The sequence below is a fragment of the Bombina bombina genome, chromosome 3 (genome assembly GCF_027579735.1).
Source record: "Bombina bombina isolate aBomBom1 chromosome 3, aBomBom1.pri, whole genome shotgun sequence".
Lineage (NCBI taxonomy): Eukaryota > Metazoa > Chordata > Amphibia > Anura > Bombinatoridae > Bombina > Bombina bombina.
Genome location: NC_069501.1, coordinates 390,668,977 through 390,696,042, shown reverse-complemented (window position 1 = coordinate 390,696,042; position 27,066 = coordinate 390,668,977).

Below are 27,066 nucleotides of genomic sequence, written 5' to 3'. Positions count from 1 at the left end.
AACAGTATTGTAAATTTAAAAAAAAAAACTTTTTTGACTGTGAAACATCAGTCTTGTGTAATCTAATTGCAGTTGCCTGCCTGCCAGGGTGTGTGCCAGGCCCACTTGCCCAGTGCCACCACTCATCTCTGGTGTAACAGTAGTGTTAATTTAAAAAAAAAAAACGTTTTTGACTTTGAAACATCAGTCTGCTAGTGTAATCTAATTGCAGTTGCCTGTCTGCCAGCGTGTGTGCCAGGCCCACTGCCCAGTGCCACCACTCATATCTGGTGTAACAGTAGTGTAAATTTAAAAAAAAAAAAATTGACTCTGAAACATCAGTCTGCTTGTGTAATCTAATTGCAGTTGCCTGCCTGCCAGCGTGTCTGCCAAGCCCACTTGCCCAGTGCCACCACTCATATCTGGTGTAACAGTAGTGTAAATTAAAAAAAAAAAACTTTTTTGACTGTGAAACATCAGTCTGCTTGTGTAATCTAATTGCAGTTGCCTGCCTGCCAGCGTGTGTGCCAGACCCACTTGCCCAGTGCCACACCACTCATATCTGGTGTAACAGTAGTGTAAATTTAAAAAAAAAAAACTTTTTTGACTGTGAAACATCAGTCTGCTAGTGTAATCTAATTACAGTTGACTGCCTGCCAGCGTGTGTGCCAGGCCCACTTGCACAGTGCCCCCACTCATATCTGGTGTAACAGTAGTGTAAATTTAAAAAAAAAAAAAACTTTTTCAACTGTGAAACATCAGTCTGCTAGTGTAATCTAATTGCAGTTGCCTGCCTGGCAGCGTGTGTGCCAGACCAACTTGCCAAGTGCCACCACTCATATCTGGTGTAACAGTATTGTAAATTTAAAAAAAAAACTTTTTTGACTGTGAAACATCAGTTTTGTGTAATCTAATTGCAGTTGCCTTCCTGCCAGGGTGTGTGCCAGGCCCACTTGCCCAGTGCCACCACTCATCTCTGGTGTAACAGTAGTGTTAATTTAAAAAAAAAAAAACGTTTTTGACTTTGAAACATCAGTCTGCTAGTGTAATCTAATTGCAGTTGCCTGTCTGCCAGCGTGTGTGCCAGGCCCACTTGCCCAGTGCCACACCACTCATATCTGGTGTAACAGTAGTGTAAATAAAAGAAAAACAAACTTTTTTGACTGTGAAACATTAGTCTGCTAGTGTAATCTAATTGCAGTTGCCTGCCTGCCAGCGTGTGTGCCATGCCCACTTGCCCTGTGCCACAACACTCATATCTGGTGTAACAGTAGTGTTTATTAAAAAAAAAAAACTTTTTTGACTGTGAAACATCAGTCTGCTAGTGTAATCTAATAGCAGTTGCCTGCCTGCCAGCGTGTGTGCCAGACCCACTTGCCCAGTGCCACCACTCATATCTGGTGTAACAGTAGTGTAGATTTAAAAAAAAACTTTTTTGACTGTGAATCATCAGTCTGCTAGTGTAATCTAATTGCAGTTGCCTGCCTGCCTGCCAGCGTGTGTGCCAGGCCCACTTGCCCAGTGCCCCCACTCATATCTGGTGTAACACTAGTGTAAATTAAAAAAACAAACTTTTTTGACTGTGAAATATCAGTCTGCTTGTGTAATCTAATTGCAGTTGCCTGCTTGCCAGCGTGTGTGCCAGACCCACTTGCCCAGTGCCACACCACTCATATCTGGTGTAACAGTGTAGTGTAAATTTAAATAAAAAACTTTTTTACTGTGAAACATCAGTCTGCTAGTGTAATCTAATTACAGTTGACTGCCTGCCAGCATGTGTGCCAGGCCCACTTGCCCAGTGCCCCCACTCATATCTGGTGTAACAGTAGTTTAAATTTAAAAAAAAAAAACTTTTTCAACTGTGAAACATCAGTCTGCTAGTGTAATCTAATTGCAGTTGCCTGCCTGCCAGCGTGTGTGCCAGACCCACTTGCCAAGTGCCACCACTCATATCTGGTGTAACAGTATTGTAAATTTAAATAAGAAAAAACTTTTTTGACTGTGAAACATTTGTCTTGTGTAATCTAATTGCAGTTGCCTGCCTGCCAGCGTGTGTGCCATGCCCACTTGCCCAGTGCCACCACTCATATCTGGTGTAACGGTAGTGTAAATTTAAAAAACAAAAAACGTTTTTTGAATTTGAAACATCAGTCTGCTAGTGTAATCTAATTGCAGTTGCCTGCCTGCCAGCGTGTGTGCCAGGCCAACTTGCCCAGTGCCACCACTCATATCTGGTGTAACAGTAGTGTAAATTTAAAAAAAAAACTTTTTTGACTGTGAAACATGTTTGCTAGTGTAATCTAATTGCAGTTGCCTGCCTGCCAGGGTGTGTGCCAGGCCCACTTGCCCAGTGCCACCACTCATATCTGGTGTAACAGTAGTGTAAATGTAAAAAAACAAACTTTTTTGACTGTAAAACATGTCTGCTAGTGTAATCTAATTGCAGTTGCCTGCCTGCCAGCATGTGTGCAAGGCCCACTTGCCCAGTGCCACCACTCATGTTTGGTGTAACAGTAGTGTAAATTAAAAAAAAAAAAAAAATAACTGTAAAACATCAGTCTGCTTGTGTAATCTAATTGCAGTTGCCTGCCTGCCAGGGTGTGTGCCAGGCCCACTTGCCCAGTGCCACCACTCATATCTGGTGTAACAGTAGTGTTAATTTAAAAAAAAAAACGTTTTTTACTTTGAAACATCAGTCTGCTAGTGTAATCTAATTGCAGTTGCCTGTCTGCCAGCGTGTGTGCCAGGCCCACTTGCCTAGTGCCACCACTCATATCTGGTGTAACAGTAGTGTTAATTTAAAAAAAAAAAGTTTTTGACTGTGAAACATCAGTCTGCTAGTGTAATCTAATTGCAGTTGCCTACCTGCCAGCGTGTGTGCCAGACCCACTTGCCCAGTGCCACACCACTCATATCTGGTGTAACAGTAGTGCAAATTTAAAAAAAAAACTTTTTTGACTGTGAAACATCAGTCTGCTAGTGTAATCTTATTGCAGTTGCCTGCCTGCCAGCGTGTGTGCCAGGCCCACTTGCCCATTGCCCCTACTCATATCTGGTGTAACAGTATTGTAAATTTAAAAAAGAAAAAACTTTTTTGACTGTGAAACATTTGTCTTGTGTAATCTAATTGCAGTTGCCTGCCTGCCAGCGTGTGTGCCAGGCCCACTTGCCCAGTGCCACCACTCATATCTGGTGTAACGGTAGGGTAAATTTAAAAAACAAAAAACGTTTTTTGAATTTGAAACATCAGTCTGCTAGTGTAATCTAATTGCAGTTGCCTGCCTGCCAGCGTGTGTGCCAGGCCAACTTGCCCAGTGCCACCACTCATATCTGGTGTAACAGTAGTGTAAATTTAAAAAAAAAACTTTTTAGACTGTGAAACATGTTTGCTAGTGTAATCTAATTGCAGTTGCCTGCCTGCCAGGGTGTGTGCCAGGCCCACTTGCCCAGTGCCACCACTCATATCTGGTGTAACAGTAGTGTAAATTTAAAAAAAAAAAAACTTTTTTGACTTTGAAACATCAGTCTGCTAGTGTAATCTAATTGCAGTTGCCTGCCTTCCAGCGTGTGTGCCAGGCCCACTTGCCCAGTGCCACCACTCATATCTGGTGTAACAGTAGTGTAAATAAAAAATAATAATTTTTGACTGTGAAACATCAGTCTGCTAGTGTAATCTAATTGCAGTTGCCTGCCTGCCAGCGTATGTGCTAGACCCACTTGCCTAGTGCCACACCACTCATATCTGGTGTAACAATAATGTAAATTTAAAAAAAAAATACTTTTTTGATTGTGAAACATCAGTCTGCTAGTGTAATCTAATTGCAGTTGCCTGCCTGCCAGCGTGTGTGCCAGGCCCACTTGCCCAGCGCTGCCAGCGTGTGTGCCAGGCCCACTTGCCCAGCGCCCCCACTCATATCTGGTGTAACAGTAGTGTAAATTTAAAAAAACAAACTTTTTTTGACTGTGAAACATCAGTCTGCTTGTGTAATCTATTGCAGTTGCCTGCCTGCCAGCATGTGTGCCAGGCCCACTTGCCCAGTGCCACCACTCATATCTGGTGTAACAGTAGTGTAAATTTAAAAAAAAAAAAAAACATTTTTGACTTTGAAACATCAGCCTGCTAGTGTAATCTAATTGCAGTTGCCTGCCTGCCTGCCAGCGTGTGTGTCAGGCCCACTTGCCCAGTGCCACACCACTCATATCTGGTGTAACAGTAGTGTAAATATAAAAATAAAAAAACTTTTTTGACTGTGAAACATAAGTCTGCTAGTGTAATCTAATTGCAGTTGCCTGCCTGCCAGCGTGTGTGCCAGGCCCACTTGCCCAGTGCCCCCACTCATATCTGGTGTAACAGTAGTGTAAATTTAAAAAAAAAAACTTTTTTGACTGTGAAACATCAGTCTGCTAGTGAAATCTAATTGCAGTTGCCTGCCTGCCAGAGTGTGTGCCAGGCCCACTTGCCCAGTGCCACACCACTCATATCTGGTGTAACAGTAGTGTAAATTTAAAAAAAATAATTTTTGACTGTGAAACATCAGTCTGCTAGTGTAATCTAATTGCAGTTGCCTGCCGTCCAGGGTGTGTGCCAGACCCACTTGCCCAGTGCCACACCACTCATATCTGGTGTAACAGTAGTGTAAATTTAAAAAAAAACACACTTTTTTGACTGTGAAACATCAGTCTGCTACTGTAATCTAATTGCATTTGCCTGCCTGCCAGCATGTGTGCCAGGCCCACTTGCCCAGTGCCACCACTCATATCTGGTGTAACAGTAGTGTAAATTTAAAAAAAAACTTTTTTGACTGTTAAACATCAGTCTGCTAGTGTAATCTAATTGCAGTTGCCTGCCTGCCAACGTGTGTGCCAGGCCCACTTGCCCAGTGCCACACCACTCATATCTGTTGTAACAGTAGTGTAAATTAAAAAAAAAACTTTTTTGACTGTGAAACATCAGTCTGCTAGAGTAATCTAATTGCAGTTGCCTGCCTGCCAGCGTGTGTGTCAGACCCACTTGCCCAGTGCCACACCACTCATATCTGGTGTAACAGTAGTGTAAATTTTTTTTAAAAAACGGTTTGACTATGAAACATCAGTCTGCTAGTGTAATCTAATTGCAGTTGCCTGCCTCCCTGCCAGCGTGTGTGCTAGGCCCACTTTCCCAGTGCCCCCACTCATATCTGGTGTAACAGTAGTGGAAATTTAAAAAAAACAAACTTTTTTTGACTTTGAAACATCAGTCTGCTTGTGTAATCTAATTGCAGTTGCCTGCCAGCCAGGGTGTGTGCCAGGCCCACTTGCCCAGTGCCACCACTCATATCTGGTGTAACAGTAGTGTAAATTAAAAAAAAAAAAAACTTTTTTGACTGTGAAACATCAGTCTGCTAGTGTAATCTAATTGCAGTTGCCTGCCTGCCAGCGTGTGTGCCAGACCCACTTGCCCAGTGCCACCAGTCATATCTGGTGTAACAGTAGTGTAAATTTAAAAAAACAAACTTTTTTGACTGTGAAACTGAATGTTACCGAATTACCGCAAGTTGGAAAGGATGCAGCAGTTCCAAAATAAATTAAAAAGTATGCTTTACACAGCATATAAGGGTGATGTCACAGCACAACGGGAATCTAACAGGGGAAGAGGTGAAAGTAATCCTACGACTCCCACGACCACGCCGGCAAGGACAGGATGCATTACAGACGTGTTGTTGATGGAGGACATGCAGAGCTTTTTAACTCCTATGCATCGCCACAGACCTTCGGGGTCCACCCTCAGAGAATGACTCGACCGACAGGTAGCAGACTACCTCGCCTTAACTGCAGATCTCGACACTCAGAAGAGCGATGAACCTCTTGACTATTGGGTGTGCAGTTTTGACCTGTGGCCTGAGCTATTCCAATTCGCGATAGAACTTCTGGCCTGCCCCGCTTCAAGTGTCCTGTCAGAAAGGACCTTCAGTGCAGCAGGAGGTATTGTCACTGAGAAGAGAAGTCACCTAGGTCAAAAAGTCTAGATTACCTCACCTTTATTAAGATGAATGAGGGATGGATCCCGAAGGGACTGACATTGGGCGATACATTAGAGTAAAAAAGGCCTGTTGAGATGAGCTGCCTTGGGCTAAAAATGGTCCACACGCTGCTGTATTTTATCTTCGAATGCCGGATGACTTGCGTGACTTATCCGCCACCAACTATTGTTCAAGCTGTAATGTTTTAGGGCACTTTCTGCCTGGGAAACAAACATCAATTTTTCTGGCTGCTGCTACAGCAGCGGCTGCAACAATACCTCATTTTTCAGGCATGTGTACATGCCTAATTTTTCTGGCCTCTGTTGCAGCACTGTGGCTTCAAAAACCAAACCAATAAAAAAAGCACATAACAGGGATTAAACTGATAGGAATAGTACTACTTAACACACCACTCCTATCTGGTGGCACATTAGATTGCACGCGCAGTGCCCCAAATTTGAAGTAGGAGGACCGACTAAGCATCTTTTTCCATCTCCCGGTTCCTAAAATCCATGCCATATACACGTCCCCTGATAGGGGATGGAACAGGGATTAAACTGATAGGAATAGTACTACTTAACACACCTTATAATAATGCAGAGAGAGGCAACACAGAAAGAGGAGTCTGAAGAAGAGGAGTCAGAGGAGGAAGGTGGCTTTGAGGAGGTGGAAGACCAAACACAGCAGGCGTCCCAGGGGGCTTGTTGTCACCTTTCGGGGACCCTTGGTGTTGTACGTGGCTGGGTGGAGGAAGAGACCTTCAATGACATCAGTGAGGACAAGGAACGGGACATAGCTAGCTTGGTATCCAACCTTGTGCAAATGGGGAGTTTGCTGTTGTGCAAATGGACTGTTTGTGGTTGTTTGCGGTGCGTTAAAGGGACAGTCTAGGCCAAAATAAACTTTCATGATTCAGATAGAGCATGTAATTTTAAACAATTTTCCAATTTACTTTTATCACCATTTTGCTTTGTTCTTTTGGTATTCTTAGTTGAAAGCTTAACCTAGGAGGTTCATATGCTAATTTCTTAGACCTTGAAGCCCACCTCTTTCAGATTGCATTTGAACAGTTTTTCACCACTAGAGGGTGTCAGTTCACATATTTCATATAGATAACACTGTGCTCGTGCACGAGAAGTTATCTGGGAGCAGGCACTGATTGGCTAGACTGCAAGTCTGTCAAAAGAACTGAAAAAAGGGGCAGTTTGCAGAGGCTTAGATACAAGATAATCACAGAGGTTAAAAGTATATTATTATAAATGTGTTAGTTATGCAAAACTGGGAAATGGGTAATAAAGGGATTATCTATCTTTTAAAAAAATAAAAAGTCTGGTGTAGACTGTCCCTTTAAACGGGGAGTTTGTTCTGTCACTGTGAAGCGGGCGTAACCCTTACACTACCTGATCGATACAACATCATACCTGATGTTTTAAAGCACATTGTTCCAAACAATTTAGGAATGTTAGGTGATTTATGCCCTTTATGGCTTAAAACCAGACTCTGCATCAACTATGTAATTTTCCATGGGAGTTTTGCCATGGATCCCCCTCCGGCATCCCACAGTCCAAGTGTTAGCCCGGTTCGCCCGTTCGCAAACTTTTGTGGAAGTTTGCGTTCGCTGTTCACGAACCCAAATTTTTAGGTTTGCGACATCACTAGTTGTAATGTTAGTGGGTTTTTGTATTTTTTTCAGGTAAAAGAGCTGTTTAACTTAGGGCAATGCCCTACAAAAAGTCATTTTAAGGGCTATTGGTAGTTTATTTTAGATTAGGATTTTATTTTGGGGTGTTTTTTTAAATGGGTATTAGAATAGGAATATTTTTTATTATTTTTGATAATTTATTTGTTATTTAGTGTAATATATTTTTTTCATTTTGGTTTAGTGTAGTATATTTTTTTCATTTTGGGGTGTTTTTTTTAGATTAGGGCTTGGGCATTTTATAAAAGAGCTTAATGCCCTTTTAAGGGCAGAAAAAAGAGCCAAATGCCCCTTAAAGGGCAATGCCCATACAAATGCCCTTTACAGGGCAATGGGTAGATTAGGTTATACTTTATTTTTAATTTGTGGGTTTGGGGGTGGGGGTGTGTATACTGTTAGGGGGGTTTGTTTTGTTTTGTAGCAAAAGAGCTGTTAACTTGAGGGCAATGCCCTACAAAAGGCCCTTTTAAGGACCCATAAAATACTCATGGTAGTTTATTCTAGATTAGGCTTTTTTTATTTTAGGGTGTTTTTTTTTTAAAGGGAATTGGCATAGGAATAATTTTTATTGTTTTGGATAATTTTGTTTGTTATTTTTTGTAACGGTAGGTTTTTGTATTCTTAGTAATTATAGTGTTTGCTATTTTTTTGTAATGTTAGGTTTTAGTGTAAGGCAGCTTAGGTTTTAGTAAATAAAAATAAAACCTAAGATAGCTACAATATAACTATTAGTTATATTGTAGCTGGCTTAGGTTTTATTTCACAGATAAGTATGTATTTAGTTTTAAATAGTAATTATTTAGTTAATAATTGTAAATTTAATTTAACTCTATTTTAATTATGTTAAAATTAGGGGGTGTTAAGGGTTAGGTTTGTGTTAGGGTTAGGTTTAGAGGGTTAATATATAGTTTAATGTAGGTTGTTGCAATGTGGAGGGCTGTGGTTTTGGGGTTATTAGAATTATTATGTGCAAGTGATGTGGGAGGCCAGAGATTTAGGGGTTAATAAGTTTATATAGTGGGGGCGATGTCGGGGAGCGGTGGAATAGGGGTTAATAAATTTGTTATAGTGTGGGCGATTTTGGGGTGCAGGGGAATTGGGTTAATAACTTTAATATAATGGTGGCGATGTTGGGGGCAGCAGATTAGGGGTTAATAGATTTATTTTGGTGGTGGTGATATCGGGAGCAGCAGATTAGGGGTTAATAACATTATGTAGGTGGCGGCAATGTTGGGGGTAGCAGATTAGGGGTGTTTAGACTCAGGGTTTATGTTAGGGTGTTAGATTTAAACATAACTTTATTTTTCCCCATAGACATCAATGGGGCTGCGTTTCGGAGCTTTTCATTCTGCAATCACAGGTGTTAGGTTTTTTTCTGACCCATATACCGGATAAAACAAACGATAGGAGCACCAGATCAGTAGTGTGATAAAACTTAACTTTTATTCTTCTCAACAGCAGAAACCAGATAAAAGCTTTGGTTTTTCATCAATAATACAGCATAGCGTATCAAGGGTAGTGTTCCAGCTTACGCGTTTCGGCAATAGCCGTAATTATAGCATGTTGGAACTCTACCTGTGACTCACATTTAAACTTTCTACCACATTCCCATTGGTTAGTTACAAATTCACACACCTCTTTGACTACCCTATCATTAACTAGCTGTATCCTCTGTTGCAAATCCCTGACAGCCTACTTCAACCTCTGTAAATATTTCTATCAATATCTCAGTTTTAAGCTTTTGCTTTCACAAATGTCGCAATCACATTAGTGTTTAATTTCTTCTTGTCATACATTTTATCCTTGCTTTGCATTAGTAGCCTAATATGTGTTTCATGCACTTATACTGTTACCATATTAAATTATTGTTATATCCATGTATACAATGTATACAATATATTCTGGTATTTTTGTTACCCAAATGGTTTGATTTGTTATTAGCACAAATTTTATATTTACACATAATGTTTTCAATTCATTGACCTTTCCTTATCCTCAGGATTACTCAATTTATTATTAACACTGAAATTATTATTCTGCATTATTAATACATGCGTGATATGGAAAAAAAAACAATAGCCTTTATTCACTCTAAACTGATTTTGCTTGCTCTTGCAATCTCAAGCATTCTATTTACGAATATATACATTTAATAAATTGCATTGTTGCTGCTATGTTTAACACGCATACAGTGTAATATATAAGGTGGTAAAGTGAATTATTCATATGCATTATATATTTTATTATATCAGACCTCATCCATAATTGTCAAATATATATTATCGGTTACAATTTAATTTTAATTTTATTTCATTTAATTTGTCTCTTTCCTTTACTGGATTTCTTTTACTCTTCTTAATGAGAAACTCCATTCTTTATTTCGGATTTTAAGCCCATATCTCAATCTTCGTTCCCTAATCTAATTATCTAGAGTTTTTATATTTAAGCATAATTTTGTCCTTCTAATACTTTACTTTAAGATATCATCTTATCAAAATAGATTTTAGTCTAAATATTAGTAATTTTAGTTTTAAGTACAGTAGGATAAATGCATATATGTGTATTATACACTCCAATGTATTTTATTTTAACAATTTTACAAATATAGGTTACATCCAATCTTAAACTCGTAGAATACTGCCAAAAATTTATATCATCATATTCAGAATTGAGACCACTTGGCCATCTGGTTTTCATCTTATGAATCCAGTAAACCTCTTTTAAAGCCAAATTCGAGTCCCTATCCTGTCCTCTCTTGTCCTTATACACTTTTTCTATTATTGTCCACTTAAGGGAAGTTGTATTTCTGCCATGTTTGTATTTAAAATGTTGTACTAATGGTGTTGTTAAAGTCCCATTTTTTATGTTGTTAATATACTCCCTTATCCTCTCTCGTACCTCTCTTGTGGTGAGCACTACGTATTGTAGGTCACATGACGTACATGTCAGAAGGTATACAACATAAGTTTCTCTACAATTGAGATACATTTTATGAAAAAATCTTTCTCCTGTTACTGAACTTCTAAATGAGTTTCCTTCCTGAAGAAGCTCACAGGCTTTACATGTAATATTACTGCAGTGATATGTTCCCTTGAATGTTAGCCATGAACTTTGAGTACTCATGCTCTTTCTTAATTTAGTTGGGGCTACCAAATTGCCTACAGAAATACCTTTCTTAAAAGAAAATCTGCATCCTTTCTTAGATACATTTATAAGTTTTTCATCTACTTGCAGTAAAGGCAAGTGCCTTCGTATGATTGAACATATATCATGGTATTGTTTGCTGTATTTAGTAACAAAGGTTACTCTATCATCTAACCTCTCTTGTCTCTTCTTATCTTTTAATAAGTCTTCTCTTTTGATGTTAGCTACTGAGTCTTTGGCTTTCTCAATCATGCTTTTTGTATATTCTCTATCTTTCAATTTCTTACTCAATATTGCTGTGTGTTTGTTATATGATACTGGTATTACAATTTTATTTTAATCTTATATATTGTCCTTTTGCTACAGAGCCAAACACCCATTTGGGGTGATCACTATAGGCATACAAAAGTGTATTACCTGAGATTGGTTTGGTAAAAACATCTGTCTGTATATGTCCCTCTTCATTTCCAATCAATTCTACATCTAAATAATGTATGCGTTTGTATTCAAACTCACTAGTAAATCTGATACCCACTTCATTTCTATTTAGAAGTGCTACAAAATCCATCGCACTACTTTCATCTCCTTTCCAGATACATATGAGGTCATCTATAAACCTTCGATAGTAGATGATATTCTCTTTGAGGGGGCTCCCACATCCATAGATGTGGGACAGCTCCCACCACCCCATGAAGAGGTTGGCATACGAGGGGGCAAATTTCGCCCCCATAGCTGTCCCACATCTCTGGAGGTAGAAAGCCCCCTCAAAGGAAAAGAAATATATCTGCAAAATAACTCATTGTATCCATCAGTTCTTGTTTTAAAATATTCAATTGCTCTTAACCCCATAGTATGAGGAGTGGATGAGTACAAGGATTGTACATCTATGGTTAACCATCCAAAATCTTGTTCCCATTTAACTCTTTCAATTTCTTTAAGTAGTTGTTTAGTGTCACGCAAATAGCTATTCAATTCTTTGACTATAGGTTGTAATATTTCATCTAGCCATTGCGATAGATGTTCATTAAGCGAACCAATGCATTAATTATTGGCCTTCCCGTCATGTTTTCAATTCCTTTATGAACTTTTATTAACATGTTAAATACCGGCATGACAGGATTTCCAACAATCAGAAATTCCTTAGTATTTTACTCAAAATAACCCTCATCAAAACGATCATCAATCTAATGTAGCATTTCTCTTTTGAATTTATGTGTGGGGTCAAATTCTAATTTAGTGTATTGCTTGCTATCTGCCAGCTGTCTGTCTGCTTCTTGGACAAATGAAATTTTGTCCATGAAAACGATGGATCCCCCTTTATCAGCATTTCTTATCACAATATGGGGGTTTTCACCGAATTTCCTTATTGCTAAACTTGATTCTTTACTTAAATTCATATTTTTCTTATAATTTTTACACATATAGGCTAGTGTATTGAGATCTTGTTCAATCCTCTTTTGGAAAATCTCTAATGTATTGCCCCTACTTTGGATGGGATAAAACTTTGAGGGGTTACGAAATCTGGGAAAAATTTTACAGTGATTATCTTGTTCAAAGGGTATAGCCCCCTCTACTTTGAAGTCCTCAAGGGCAATTAAGTCGCAGGTCTCACTGAAGGTAAGATCTGTCTTGTCATTCCTTATGTCATTTGACATTGTTGTTATTTCTCCTGTCATAACATCCTGATCATCTGAAAAATCCGTGACCTTATCGCTATGTAGCGCTCTGATTCTCTCCACCTCAGGTCACTGAACCTGCAGAGATATTGACGGCGCAACCATCGTATGCAGGACACTCGTCTCATCCATTGCATCATCTCATAGATGATGCAGTCCCTGTCCTTATGGGCTATCCCCCTCACTCCTCCAATCCTCCTGGGGAAGTAACGGTTCATCCCATACACCAATATCACCAATTCTCCATCGATAAAAACTGGAGATTGTGTCATCTCTAAAAATCACTTTCACTCTAAATTAATTTTTAAGTGCGACACAACTATCCCAAGTAGAGAGAAATCTGATTGGTTATTGACAGTGGAAACTAATTATTAATGTTTGATTGGCGGATTATATTCATCATGTGTTCATGATGAAACTGTAGTCATATTATAAAATATGCGTCACCAATGACTGAGTTATGAAAAATGTATCCTGTAACAATATATTTGTTTCTGCTTCATTAATGATCCAAGTATAATACAAATTGAATGTATATTTACTTAAATATGTATATTGAATCAATGTTGGAACTAATTGAATTGATAAAGTTATTAATTATATAACAATAATAATTTTATAAAACAACAAGTTCATTTTAAAAATGTAATTTGTCTCAACATTTAATATTATATGTGTCATAAATGATGGTCTTATGAATAGGATGTACTAAAAGAATTGAATAACTGCGTCAAAAAAGATAATACTCTTACATTTTTAATATTTGATTGTATATTTAATTGTTAATGGATGAAAAATGGAGTCTTATACGTGTTTCTTAGTAAGCTTCTATGAGTGAGCTCAGTAAAGGTAATTCTTTTTTTTTGGCGACTTTGTTGTATTTTCTTTTTTGGACTGTATATGGCGTCTGTGGAGACTGGTAAGACAAAATCCTGGCGCAATATACAGTTAAATTTTGAACAGAACTGGTTACTAGTAACCAAGCTTTTGGATCACTATTATTTAATTGATGGTTCCAAAGCCCAACACACCTCTCTCTTCAGAAAGTAACAGATCTGGAGAAATATAGCTGGCAGTGTCTCAGCCGAAGGTGCTCATACGAAATTGGTGGAGCACTGTAAAAAAAGGTTCTCCGACATTAAGAAAATCTTGAAGACCAAGCTGGATAGGGAGATGCAGTCTGCACACACTACAGGCGGTGGCGATGCATATACAGCTGAGCTCTCTTCATACGAGACTCAGCTTATGGAGAGGTTGGGGGCAAATATCACGCGTGGTCTGGATTTGGTTGGGCATGATACTGACAAGTTGGCAGGTAATTAAGGTTCTATTACATGCGTTATTTTTGTCTCAAATTATTTTGTTTGAAATTATAGGCCTTTTGTTTTTTGACATTATTATATGCAATAATATTTCTACTCATTTTTTTAATATGTTTTCCAGCATCTATCAGTGCTGCTGCTGCAGCCACTGATGATGATGTCACATTACAATTGGCCGTCAGTATCCATACTGAGTCCAGCAACAGCTTCTCCTCAGCAGCCACACAGCCTGACCTTATGTGCAGCACCCCTGAAGCAGCAAGCATTGGCCGAACAACAGATATGTTTTTTAATGTTAAATTTTGTTTATTTAAAATGTTCTTACGCGTATGATTGTAAATTGATTTTTAACTCTATATATACACATTTTTTATTTCAGCTGAGGTACAAAGGGCTTTAGGACACCCTCCAACCTCATTGATCTCCTCCACAGGTAACAAAAACAAGAACAAACATTAATGTTATAAGTGTGCTCACCTAAAAGGAACAGTCAATGCCATAATTTTAAAGTTAAAATAGTATTACTGAAGAATATCACAGTATTAAACAAGAATGTTAAATTATATTGATCGCTGATATAATCTGTGATTGAATAGTATGTCAAAGAATAGTATAGTCAAAATAAAACATTCATCATTTACATAGACCATGCATTTTATATATACATTAAAAAATGTCCTATTATTGAATATTCTTCTGTCTATTATTATCTTTATTTGAAAAATAATTTAAGCTTAGAAGGAATCACAGGTTTGGATCATCACCTATGTATTGCTTGATGAATGTTTGGCTACATTTAAACACCAATCATCAAGTGCTACCTATGTGCTATCTAACAAGAGAACAAAGAAAAATGTCAATTGGATTTATTTCTAAAGTTCTTTCAAATTGCAAGCTCTATCACAATCATTAACCTTCTATTTTTAAAAGAATATCCCTTTAACCTCTGCAAACATCACCATTATCATGTGTGTGTGTGTGTGTGTATATATATATATATATATATATATATATATAATAAAAAAAGAGAAAAGTCCAACGAAGCCAATTGATGATAATAAAATATAGTTCACTTTATTCCATTAAAAAGTAGAGGGTAGTAGTACAAAACCATGTGGTTAGGCAGTTAGCATGGTATAATCTGACCGGTTTCGGTCATATTGACCGTAATCATAGAATAGCACCTGTAAGAAGGTGCTCCCTTTTATGCTAAACACACAATGATTTGATTGGTTAAAACACTTAACCCTTTAGAAGCTTACTCTAACTTACATATATATGCTATACATGGTATTTACATTTGAAACACACAATGTTGATGATAGAAATTAGAAAGTTGCCCAGAGTTATATTTACAATGAAAAATGGAGAAAAATTATACAGAATATATCAGAACATACAGAAATATATGTATATGAATACGCAAAAAGCAAATGCCAAAATAAATACTCCCATATACAGATAAAAATATACATCAATATATGTGTACTGGCCAATGCAAATATGCAAAAGTGTTTTTGAGTAAAAACATACACATGTATTTATGAAAAAATGAAAACATAAAGAGATATCAGAATACAATCGACCAGAATGAGTAATGGGAGCAGGGTTAGAGGAACTCAGATAGATCTCTATACAGGTATAAAATAAGGCGCACATATACACACTCATATATATAAGAATATGTAAATGCATATTCATATCCACATATATATATTACAGTTATATGGATGTCACTAAACATTGATGCAGCAAGCATCAATTTTTAGGCACCAGTTATATGTGTAGAAAGAGCACCCAAACAGAGTAAACATCCTGGAAAGAATAGTAATAATAATTATTGATAATAACACATGAGAAGGGTATAACTAATATTAATCTATATAGGCAGGAATTTTGTTAGTTGAATCTACTTTTAAAACACCATCGAAACGTACATTAAGATTAAAGTGTTAAGGAAGCCTATATAGAGAACCTAAATGGTATACCTTAAATAAATGATGTATATAGTAATCCTAATATATAATGTGTTTACTGAAATGTCTCACTTATAAAAGGAATATCAAATTTGAGGGGTCTGTAAAATAATTATTATATTTACAATTATTTAGATAATTATTATGATAATTTTTAATAATTAATAAGAGATGAGGTTTAGATGACATTAATCACTTCTGCCAGAAGTTTATAATGTCATTCTCTGAGTTAAAGCCCAATGGTACTAGACATCTGGTTTTAAAAATCCAGTATATTTCTTGTTTACAGAGTATAGACAGCTTATCTCCACCTCTAGGCGGTATTTTTATTTGTTCAATAGCCTGCCATTTAAAATGAGTCACATCTTGTTGGTGGCAGTCTATAAAATGGGAGGAGAGTGCTGAACATCTGCGTTTACTTGAAATGTAAGACAGATGTTCTCTGATTCGTTTGCCAACTTCTCTAGTTGTTCGTCCTGTATATTGTTTTTTACACTGGGTGCACTCAATGATGTAAATGACAAAGGTGCTCTTGCAATTAATGCATCCCTTGGTATCATACTGTTCTCCTGTAACATGTGATCTAAAGGTATTTGAGATACTCAGATGATCACATGAAGTGCAGGTTTTTCGGCCACATTTATAAGTGCCATTGTGTCTCATCCAGGATGACCCAGAAGTAGAGTCGGTTCTTAGCATACTTGGTGCAAGAATGTTGCCCAAGGTAATGTTCCTTTTTGGAACAAACATACAGCCTTGTTCGATAGTCTGTCTAAGACCTTTATCTCCCATCAGAATGGGAAGATTTTTCTTTACTATTTTACATATATCATCATATTGATTCGAATATGATGTGATAAATTTCGGTTTAGACAAATTCTGATTGGATCTATTTTCCTCGGGTCTGCCCCTGCTGTTAAGCAGTTGCGATCTGTCAATGTCTTTGCTAGAAAAATAAGCTTTATTGATGGTACTTTTTGGATAGCCTCTCTTAAACATACGTGTTCTCAGATCTCTACTTTCAGATTGAAAGGTATTTTGCTGAGAACAGTTTTGTTTAGCTCGTAAAAACTGGCCTTTTGCGATGCCTTTGAACACATGCTGTGGGTGACAGCTACGTGCATGTAAAAGGCTATTGCCAGAGATGGGCTTGCGTTAAAGAGCAGAATTCACTTTGCTATGTTTGGCATCACCTGAGAGGGTGACATCCAGAAAATTAATCTCGGTTTTATGCCATTCATACGTGAATTGCAATCCCACATTATTAGTGTTTAAGATAGTAACAAAGTCACTGACCTTCTGAATATCAGATGACCAAACTAACAGTAGGTCATCTATAAATCTGACATATTGGACAATATGTTCAGAGGGGGCACCACTACCTCCATAGATGTGGCACCTGTCCCACCAACCCATAAAAAGGTTGGCGTAAGAGGGGGCGAACTTTGCCCCCATAGCAGTGCCACATCTCTGGAGGTAGTAGCGGCCCTGGAACATAAAGAAATATATATATATATATATATATATATATATATATATATATATATATATATATATATATAAATACAGGACAAGCGCACTCCAAGGGACTTATAAAAAAATCACTTTAATCAGTGTTAACGTTTTCGGACATAATATAGTCCATCTTCAGACAAAAAAGTGTTTACACAGTACTTACCCGGCACCCATTAAATACACCAAACAAACTGTGAACCGGCTGAGCATCCACGCTCTCCCGGGTAGCTCCGCCCCCTGAGGGTGACGTCATCATCCCAGGCAACGTGGGCCATGCCAGTACTCAACTGCAATAAACAAACCAAAAAGGCAAGAAAATGCTATGAAAAATCAGAGGCACAACATGAGGGTACATTATACATTTCAGTATCGCAGCAGTTATACTTTGTATGAGTTGCACGGACCGTTCCTGGTTGCCATAGCAACCAAATCCAGACATGCTATCAGCAGGGAAAAATCCCCAGTGCGTGCAGGGCATACAACAACACATTAAAATGAGACTTATAACATCTGATGTAGGCACCAATCATTATTCACAGGGATTGCACAGACCGCAACATGGTTGCCATAGCAACCTATATAACAATAAAGTTAGCGTGGAAATCCTTAATATGTGCAAACCCGGTGATATAGTAAAATGGTGTACATGAATACCTAATAGTAACCAAAAACCCTGCAATAAATAAAACAGTAATCTAAGCAGTAAGAGTGTTACACATGAGCTGCACAGATCACCCAAGGCTGCATAGTAACCTAAAACGTGCAGAACATATGGTACACTGTGTGCTGTGTTAGATGACATGATGAGCAAAACATTCTAAGTATAAGTGCCCAAGTTACATCATACATTACTTACAGAGTTCTAAACCACAGTAAAAACAACAGTGAAGATTATTATAATTCACATGGGCTGCACGGACCACACGTGGTTGCCATAGCAACTACTACACAAATAATGTCAGCATGGACGTGCAGGTCATGTGAATCAACAGCAATTAACATATAATACTTGAGAAAAAATAAAAAAACAGAAACAAAGATGATAATGGCTAATTCTGCAACATATGAACCCTGTGGGCCAAACGGCAAATAAACATATACTGTAGGTCTTTAATCCAAAAGCTCACAAAATTTGCCATCACCGGTAAAATAGGCTACAGGAGGGCAAGATCCCTGAGGAAACATCTGGTGATGACTGATCCGCAAAAAGCGTATAAGAAGACAAAGTGGTTGGATACGCATAAACCTGGAGTATATCGTTGCTTGGGATGCACAACTTGCAGTGGATTGATCACCGGCTCTTCTTTTATGCACCCCCACAGGAGGAAGGTCTACAAACACAGGTACAGGCTAACATGTACCACAACACACATTGTCTATCTGCTTCATTGTACATGTGGCCTGTACTATGTCGGAAAGACTGTTGACGACTTGCGTACCCGCATGGCAAACCATCGTTCGGCCATTAGGTTGGCAATAAAGAATGGGTGTTCGGAACAACCTGTCGCCAGACATTTTCAGCAATTAAAGCATAAGGTGTCGCACCTGAAATACACCATCATCGATCATATTCCGCCCCTCTCTAGGGGAGGTGATCGGGCTGGAGCACTTCTACAGAGGGAAGCATGGTGGACGTATTATCTACAGACATTGGTGCCAAAGGGTCTGAATACCCACCTGGACTGGCAGGCATTTCTGTAACATAGTTTATTGTTCTGTTCAGCCAAATGGACCTTTTTGTTTATGATATTGACCTTTGAGGAGTATATAATATTTAATGAGAGTCCTTTGAGCCATAGGGATTGAGAGTCCTGAACCATTCGTGCTGTTTTTTTGCTGCAGCCTTTTTTTGCTGCTGTTTTTTGGCTGGATCTGTTTTTTGGCTGGATCTATTCCAAGTTGCTCAAAATTGTTTAAATTGTTTAAAAATTATTATTGTCTTACAGTCTGAATAGTCTTTTTCTTTTTAGCCTTTTTCTTATTTTTCTTATTTTTCTTTTTATCCTTTTTGCCATTTTTTGTGGAGGTTGCCATACCCAAAGTGATTTTACTTTGATTTTTGAATTTTTAGTTTTGGAGTTGCTATAGCAACCGCTTGAATAATCAGGTTGGAGGATGGCCGCTTTTACCGGTGATGGCAAATTTTGTGAGCTTTTGGATTAAAGACCTACAGTATATGTTTATTTGCCGTTTGGCCCACAGGGTTCATATGTTGCAGAAATAGCCATTATCATCTTTGTTTCTGTTTTTTTATTTTTTCTCAAGTATTATATGGTAATTGCTGTTGATTCACATGACCTGCACGTCCATGCTGACATTATTTGTGTAGTAGTTGCTATGGCAACCACGTGTGGTCCGTGCAGCCCATGTGAATTATAATAATCTTCACTGTTGTTTTTACTGTGGTTTAGAACTCTGTAAGTAATGTATGATGTAACTTGGGCACTTATACTTAGAATGTTTTGCTCATCATGTCATCTAACACAGCACACAGTGTACCATATGTTCTGCACGTTTTAGGTTACTATGCAGCCTTGGGTGATCTGTGCAGCTCATGTGTAACACTCTTACTGCTTAGATTACTGTTTTATTTATTGCAGGGTTTTTGGTTACTATTAGGTATTCATGTACACCATTTTATTATATCACCGGGTTTGCACATATTAAGGATTTCCACTCTAACTTTATTGTTATATAGGTTGCTATGGCAACCATGTTGTGGTCTGTGCAATCCCTGTGAATAATGATTGGTGCCTACATCAGATGTTATAAGTCTCATTGTAATGTGTTGTTGTATGCCCTGCACGCACTGGGGATATTTCCCTGCTGATAGCATGTTTGGATTTGGTTGCTATGGCAACCAGGAACGGTCTGTGCAACTCATACAAAGTATAACTGCTGCGATACTGAAATGTATAATGTACCCTCATGTTGTGCCTCTGATTTTTCATAGCATTTTCTTGCCTTTTTGGTTTGTTTATTACAGTTGAGTACTGGCATGGCCCACATTGCCCGGGATGATGACGTCACCCTCAGGGGGCGGAGCTACCCGGGAGAGCATGGATGCTCAGCTGGTTCACAGTTTGTTTGGTGTATTTAATGGGTGTCGGGTAAGTACTGTGTAAACACTTTTTTGCCTGAAGTCGGACTATATTATGTCCGAAAACGTTAACACTGATTAAAGTGATTTTTGATAATTCCCTTGGAGTGCGCTTGTCCTGTATTTCTATTTATTTGTTTGCTGCACCCAGGGCATAAGGACTTTTGTAATTGGGAGTGCAATTTCCTGCTTTCCTATATATATATATATATATATATATATATATATATATATAAGTACAAAAGATAAATGAACCAGTAGAAAGAATCCACTGGATCACTCCTAGGTGCTTACTATCAGAAAAAAAAAATACTATGCCACAATGTATATATTATATAACCAGCACCTCATATATAAAGATCTAGCAAGATAAATCCAGCCGCCAAACCCCAAATGGCAGAGGAGACCTATCACCCCTCTAAAAGAAATATATATATATATGCCTCAATTAAAACTTATAACTTTTTTTATTGGTAACGTTTTTACATGCACGTCCATGTGGATCAGAGCTAGATATACTCAGCACAACTGCATTTTCAATATTGATGCTTCTCACAGCACCAGTGGGGCTTGTATCATATCAGTAATTAAGAAACAGAGTCTTAAAAAAGTTAAAAAAAGCTCTTTTGGTTCTCTTTACAAGTGCTGTGTTGAAAATGCTTTTGCACGGTGAATACTTAAATACACCTTTGAAACAGCTATAGCTTTTATTAGAAGCACTTGTGTTACTACATGTATATAGCAAAAATGAAAATGCTGTTATTTAAAAATGAAATGCATGCATGTGGATTCAAAACTTTGATGGAACATCCCTTTAAGATAACATTAATTATCGGAATTGTGCATGCTATAATACAGTGTCTTACATTTATATTCTTGATATGAATCATGAAAGCTATATGTTTACTTTCCCATGCCTTTAATCTTTCACTTTACATTACGTGTGATTATAATATATTTATTGTCCCATTTCTTTAGATACCAGATGTGCACACAATTTATCTGAGGAGATCAGCAAGTGTCTTCCAAAGATGAGAGCAATTGTGGAGGAGGAGGAGTCCCTGAGAGAAATGATATCAGGAATCCAAGGAGCAGGAAATCTCCCAGGGAACATAGAATACAGATGCTGTCATTTCTGCTGCCCCTCCTGCCCCAGAAGACCCAGCTACTTTGGACCCTGGTGCCCCTCCTGCCCCTGCTGCTCCTGCCCCAGAAGCTCATGGCCGTGCTGATCCTGGCCATGAACTGCTTCAAATAAATGAAGATGAAGCAGTTCGTGAAATGTTAAATCTGGCCAGGCAGTACAGGGCTGATCACCATGAGTTGCATGGGGCATTGAGATTATCTGTCGAGCAAAAGGGGCAGATATTAGAGAGGGGCATTCAAGTAGATAGGGAAAGATTAGATTTAGAGAGGGAAAGATTGAGAATAGAAAGAGGAAAAATGGATTTAGAGAGAGAAAGATTTGTATATGAAAGACAGAGGGATAGTGATAGGTTAAATTATGATAGGGAGAGGTTAGCTGTAGACAGGGCTAGGGTAGCTGTAGAGCAGGGTAAATTGGATCGTAGGAAGAGGGCAAATGAAGACAACCGGCATTTTAACAGAACTCTTTTTATGCAAATTCATGGCTGGTCAGCAGGGGAGAGATCTCCCCCACAATCTCCCCATGCCTCTAAGCATGCAAAAAACTAGAACACTTATTTTAGTTTTTTTTATATCAATTTATTTAAAATCTCATTTGCATTTATTTTTTTCTTATGCATGTAATTTGTATTATATTTTTTCTTGTTTTCAGAATATATCAATAAATGACATTCTAGCCAAATAAATTTGTTTCACCTAGATTACGAGTTGTGCGTTCGTGTTTTAATGCTGAAAAAATTGTAATTTTAGCATTAAAACAGCACCGCAGCCATTACAAGTCTTGTCGGTATAGCTATACTGCAAGCCTTTTAGCCTGTAACGCAAAGTCAGTCCCGCATACGTAAAAATTACGCTTTTTCATGGGACTTCCATAGCTCAGCCATTATGAGTTTTGCGGTGAGGCTAAAAAGCTTGCATTACAGCCTATAATGACAAGATCCTTTTCGCAATCTGAGAGCAGTAGTTATGAGTTTTATGCTACAAAACTGTTACTTAAAACTCAGAACTAAACTGTTACAAAGTAATCTAAACACCCATAAACTACCTATTAACCCCTAAACCGAGGTCCTCCTGCATTGCAAATACTATATTAAAGTTATTAACCCCTAATCTGCCGCTCCCGACATCGCCGCCACTAATAACATTTATTAACCCATATTCTGTCGCTCCCTAACATCATCACCACTATAATGGCAAACACTATTTAAATATTATTAACCCCTAATCTGCCGTCCGCCCACATCGCCCCCACTATACTAAAATTATTAAGCCCTACACCACTGCCACTATAATAAACCTATTAACCCCTAAACTTCAAGTCCGCCTCAATGAAATATACTAAATTAAACTATTAACCCCTAAACTGAAAACCCCCTACATCCCAATAAACTAATTTAAACTAGTAACCTCTAAACCCAATTAAATTAAATTAAAATGCACATTAAAAAAATCCTAACACTACTCTAAAAATTACAAACTATCTAAATACAAAAAATTTAAAAATACTAAATTACAAAAAATAACAAACACTAAATTATGAAAAAAATAAAAAAACAATTACACCTAATCTAATAGCCCTATAAAAATAAAAAAGCCCACTCAAAATAAAAAAAAACCTAGCCTACAATAAACTACCAATAGCCCATAAAAGGTCCTTTTGTAGGGCATTGCCCATACAAATTCCCTTTTCAGGGCAATGGTTAGCTTAGTTTTTTTAAGGGCTACTGGTAGTTTATTTTAGATTAGGATTTTATTTTGGTTTTTTTTTTTTTAAATGGGTATTATAATAGGAATATTTTTTATTATTTTTGATAATTTGTTTGTTATTTAGTGTAATATATTTTTTTTTCATTTTGGGGTGTTTTTTTCAGATTAGGGCTTGGGCATTTTATAAAAGAGCTTAATGCCCTTTGAAGGGCAGAAAAAAGAGCTAAATGCCCCTTTAAGGGCAATGCCCATACAAATGACCTTTACAGGGCAATGGGTAGATTAGGTTTTACTTTATTTTTATTAGTTATATTGCAGCTAGCTTAGGTTTTATTTCACAGATAAGTATGTATTTAGTTTTAAATAGGAATTATTTAGTTAATAATTGTAACTTTAATTTAGGTCTATTTTAATTATGTTAAAATTAGGGGGTGTTAGGGTTAGGGTTAGGTTTAGGGTTACGGTTACGTTTGGGTTAGGGTTAGGTTTAGGGGTTAATATATAGGGGTTAATATAAAGTTTAATGTAGGTTGTTGCGATGTGGGGGGCTGGTGGTTTAGTGGTTATTAGATTTATTAAGTGGCAGTGATGTGGGAGGCCAGAGGTTTAGGGGTTAATAACTTTATTTAGTGGGGGCGATGTCGGGGAGCGGTGGAATAGGGGTTAATAAATTTGTTATAGTGTGGGCGATGTTGGGGTGCAGGGGATTTGGGTAAATAACTTTAATATAATGGCGGCGATGTTGGGGAAGGCAGATTAGGGGTTAATAGATTTATTTTGGTGGTGGCGATATCGGGAGCAGCAGATTAGGGGTTAATAACATTATGTAGGTGGCGGCAATGTTGGGGGCAGCAGATTAGGGGTGTTTAGACTCAGGGTTTATGTTAGGGTGTTAGATTTAAACATAACTTTAATTTTCCCCATAGACATCAATGGGGCTGCGTTACGGAGCTTTTCATTCTGCCATCACAGGTGTTAGGCTTTTTTCTGATCCATTTACCGGATAAAACAAACAATAGTACCAGATCAGTAGTGTGATAAAACGTAACTTTTATTCTTCTTAACAGCAGAAACCAGATAAAAGCTTTGGTTTTTCATCAATAATACAGCATAGCGTATCAAGGGTAGTGTTCCAGCTTACTCATTTCGGCAATAGCCATAATCATAGCATGTTGGAACTCTACCTGTGACTCACATTTAAACTTTCTACCACATTCCCATTGGTTAGTTAAAAATTCACACACCTCTTTGGCTACCCTATCATAAACTAGCTGTATCTCCTGTTGCAAATCCCTGACAGCCTACTTCAAACTCTGTATATATTCCTATCAATATCTCAGTTTTAAGCTTTTGCTTTCACAAATGTCGCAATCACATTAGTGTTTTATTTCTTCTTGTCATACATTTTATCCTTGCTTTGCATTAGTAGCCTAATATGTGTTTCATGCACTTATACTGTTACCATATTAAATTATTGTTATATCCATGTATACAATGTATACAATATATTCTGGTATTTTTGTTACCCAAATGGTTTGATTTGTTATGAGCACAAATTTTATATTTACACAAAATGTTTTCAATTCATTGACCTTTCCTTATCCTCAGGATTACTCAATTTATTTTAACACTGAAATTATTATTCTGCATTATTAATACATGCGTTATTTGGAAAAAAACAATAGCCTTTATTCACTCTAAACTGATTTTGCTTGCTCTTGCAATCTCAAGCATTCTATTTAAGAATATATACATTTAATATATTGCATTGTTGCTGCTATGTTTAACATGCATACAGTGTAATATATAAGGTGGTAAAGTGAATAATTCATATTCATTATATATTTTATTATATCAGACCTCATCCATAATTGTCAAATATATATTATCGGTTACAATTTAATTTTAATTTTATTTCATTTAATTTGTCTCTTTCCTTTACTGGATTTCTTTTACTCTTCTTAAAAGAGAAACTCCATTCTTTATTTCGGATTTTAAGCCCATATCTCAATCTTCATTCCCTAATCTAATTATCTAGAGTTTTTATATTTAAGCATAATTTTGTCCTTCTAATACTTTACTTTAAGATATCATCTTATCAAAATAGATTTTAGTATAAATATTAGTAATTTTAGTTTTAAGTACAGTAGGATAAATGAATATATGTGTATTATACACTCCAATGTATTTTATTTTAACAATTTTAGAAATATAGGGTACATCCAATCTTAAACTCGTAGAATATTCTACTGCCAAAAATCTATATCATCATATTCAGAATTGAGACCACTTGGCCATCTGGTTTTCATCTTATGAATCCAGTAAACCTCTTTTAAAGCCAAATTCGAGTCCCTATCCTGTCCTCTCTTGTCCTTATACACTTTTTCTATTATTGTCCACTTAAGGGAAGTTGTATTTCTGCCATGTTTGTATTTAAAATGTTGTACTAATGGTGTTGTTAAAGTTCCATTTTTTATGTTGTTAATATGCTCCCTTATCCTCTCTCGTACCTCTCTTGTGGTGAGCCCTACGTATTGTAGGTCACATGACATACATGTCAGAATTTATACAACATAAGTTTCTCTACAATTGAGACACATTTTATGAAAAAATCTTTCTCCTGTTACTGAACTTCTAAATGAGTTTCCTTCCTGAAGAATCTCACAGGCTTTACATGTAATATTACTGCAGTGATATGTTCCCTTGAATGTTAGCCATGAACTTTGAGTACTTATGCTCTTTCTTAATTTAGTTGGGGCTATCAAATTGCCTACAGAAATACCTTTCTTAAAAGAAAATCTGCATCCTTTCTTAGATACATTTATAAGTTTTTCATCTGCTTGCAGTAAAGGCAAGTGCCTTCGTATGATTGAACATATATCATGGTACTGGTTGCTGTATTTAGTAACAAAGGTTACTCTATCATCTATCCTCTCTTGTCTCTTCTTATCTTTTAATAAGTCTTCTCTTTTGATGTTAGCCACTGAGTCTTTGGCTTTCTCAATCACGCTTTTTGTATATCCTCTATCTTTCAATTTCTTACTCAATATTGCTGTGTGTTTGTTATATGATACTGGTATTACAATTTTATTTTAATCTTATATATTGCCCTTTTGCTACAGAGCCAAACACCCATTTGGGGTGATCACTATAGGCATGCAAAAATTCTACATCTAAATAATGTATGGGTTTGTATTCAAACTCACTAGTAAATCTGATACCCACTTCATTTCTATTTAGAAGTGCTACAAAATCCATTGCACTACTTTCATCTCCTTTCCAGATACATATGAGGTCATCTATAAACCTTCAATAGTAGATGATATTCTCTTTGAGGGGGCTCCCACCACCCCATGAAGAGGTTGGCATACGAGGGGGCAAATTTCACCCCCATAGCTGTCCCACATCTCTGGAGGTAGAAAGCCCCCTAAAAGGAAAATAAATTGTGTGTCAATAGGTATTCAGTTACACGCAGAATATATCTGCAAAATAACTCATTGTATCCCTCAGTTCTTGTTTTAAAATATGCAATTGCTCTTAATTCCATAGTATGAGGAATGGATGAGTACAAGGATTGTACATCTATGGTTAACCATCCAAAATCTTGTTCCCATTTAACTCTTTCAATTTCTTTAAGTAGTTGTTTAGTGTCACGCAAATAGCTATTCAATTCTTTGACTATAGGTTGTAATATTTCATCTAGCCATTGCGATAGATGTTCATTAAGCGAACCAATGCATTAATTATTGGCCTTCCCGTCATGTTTTCAATTCCTTTATGAACTTTTAGTAACATGTTAAATA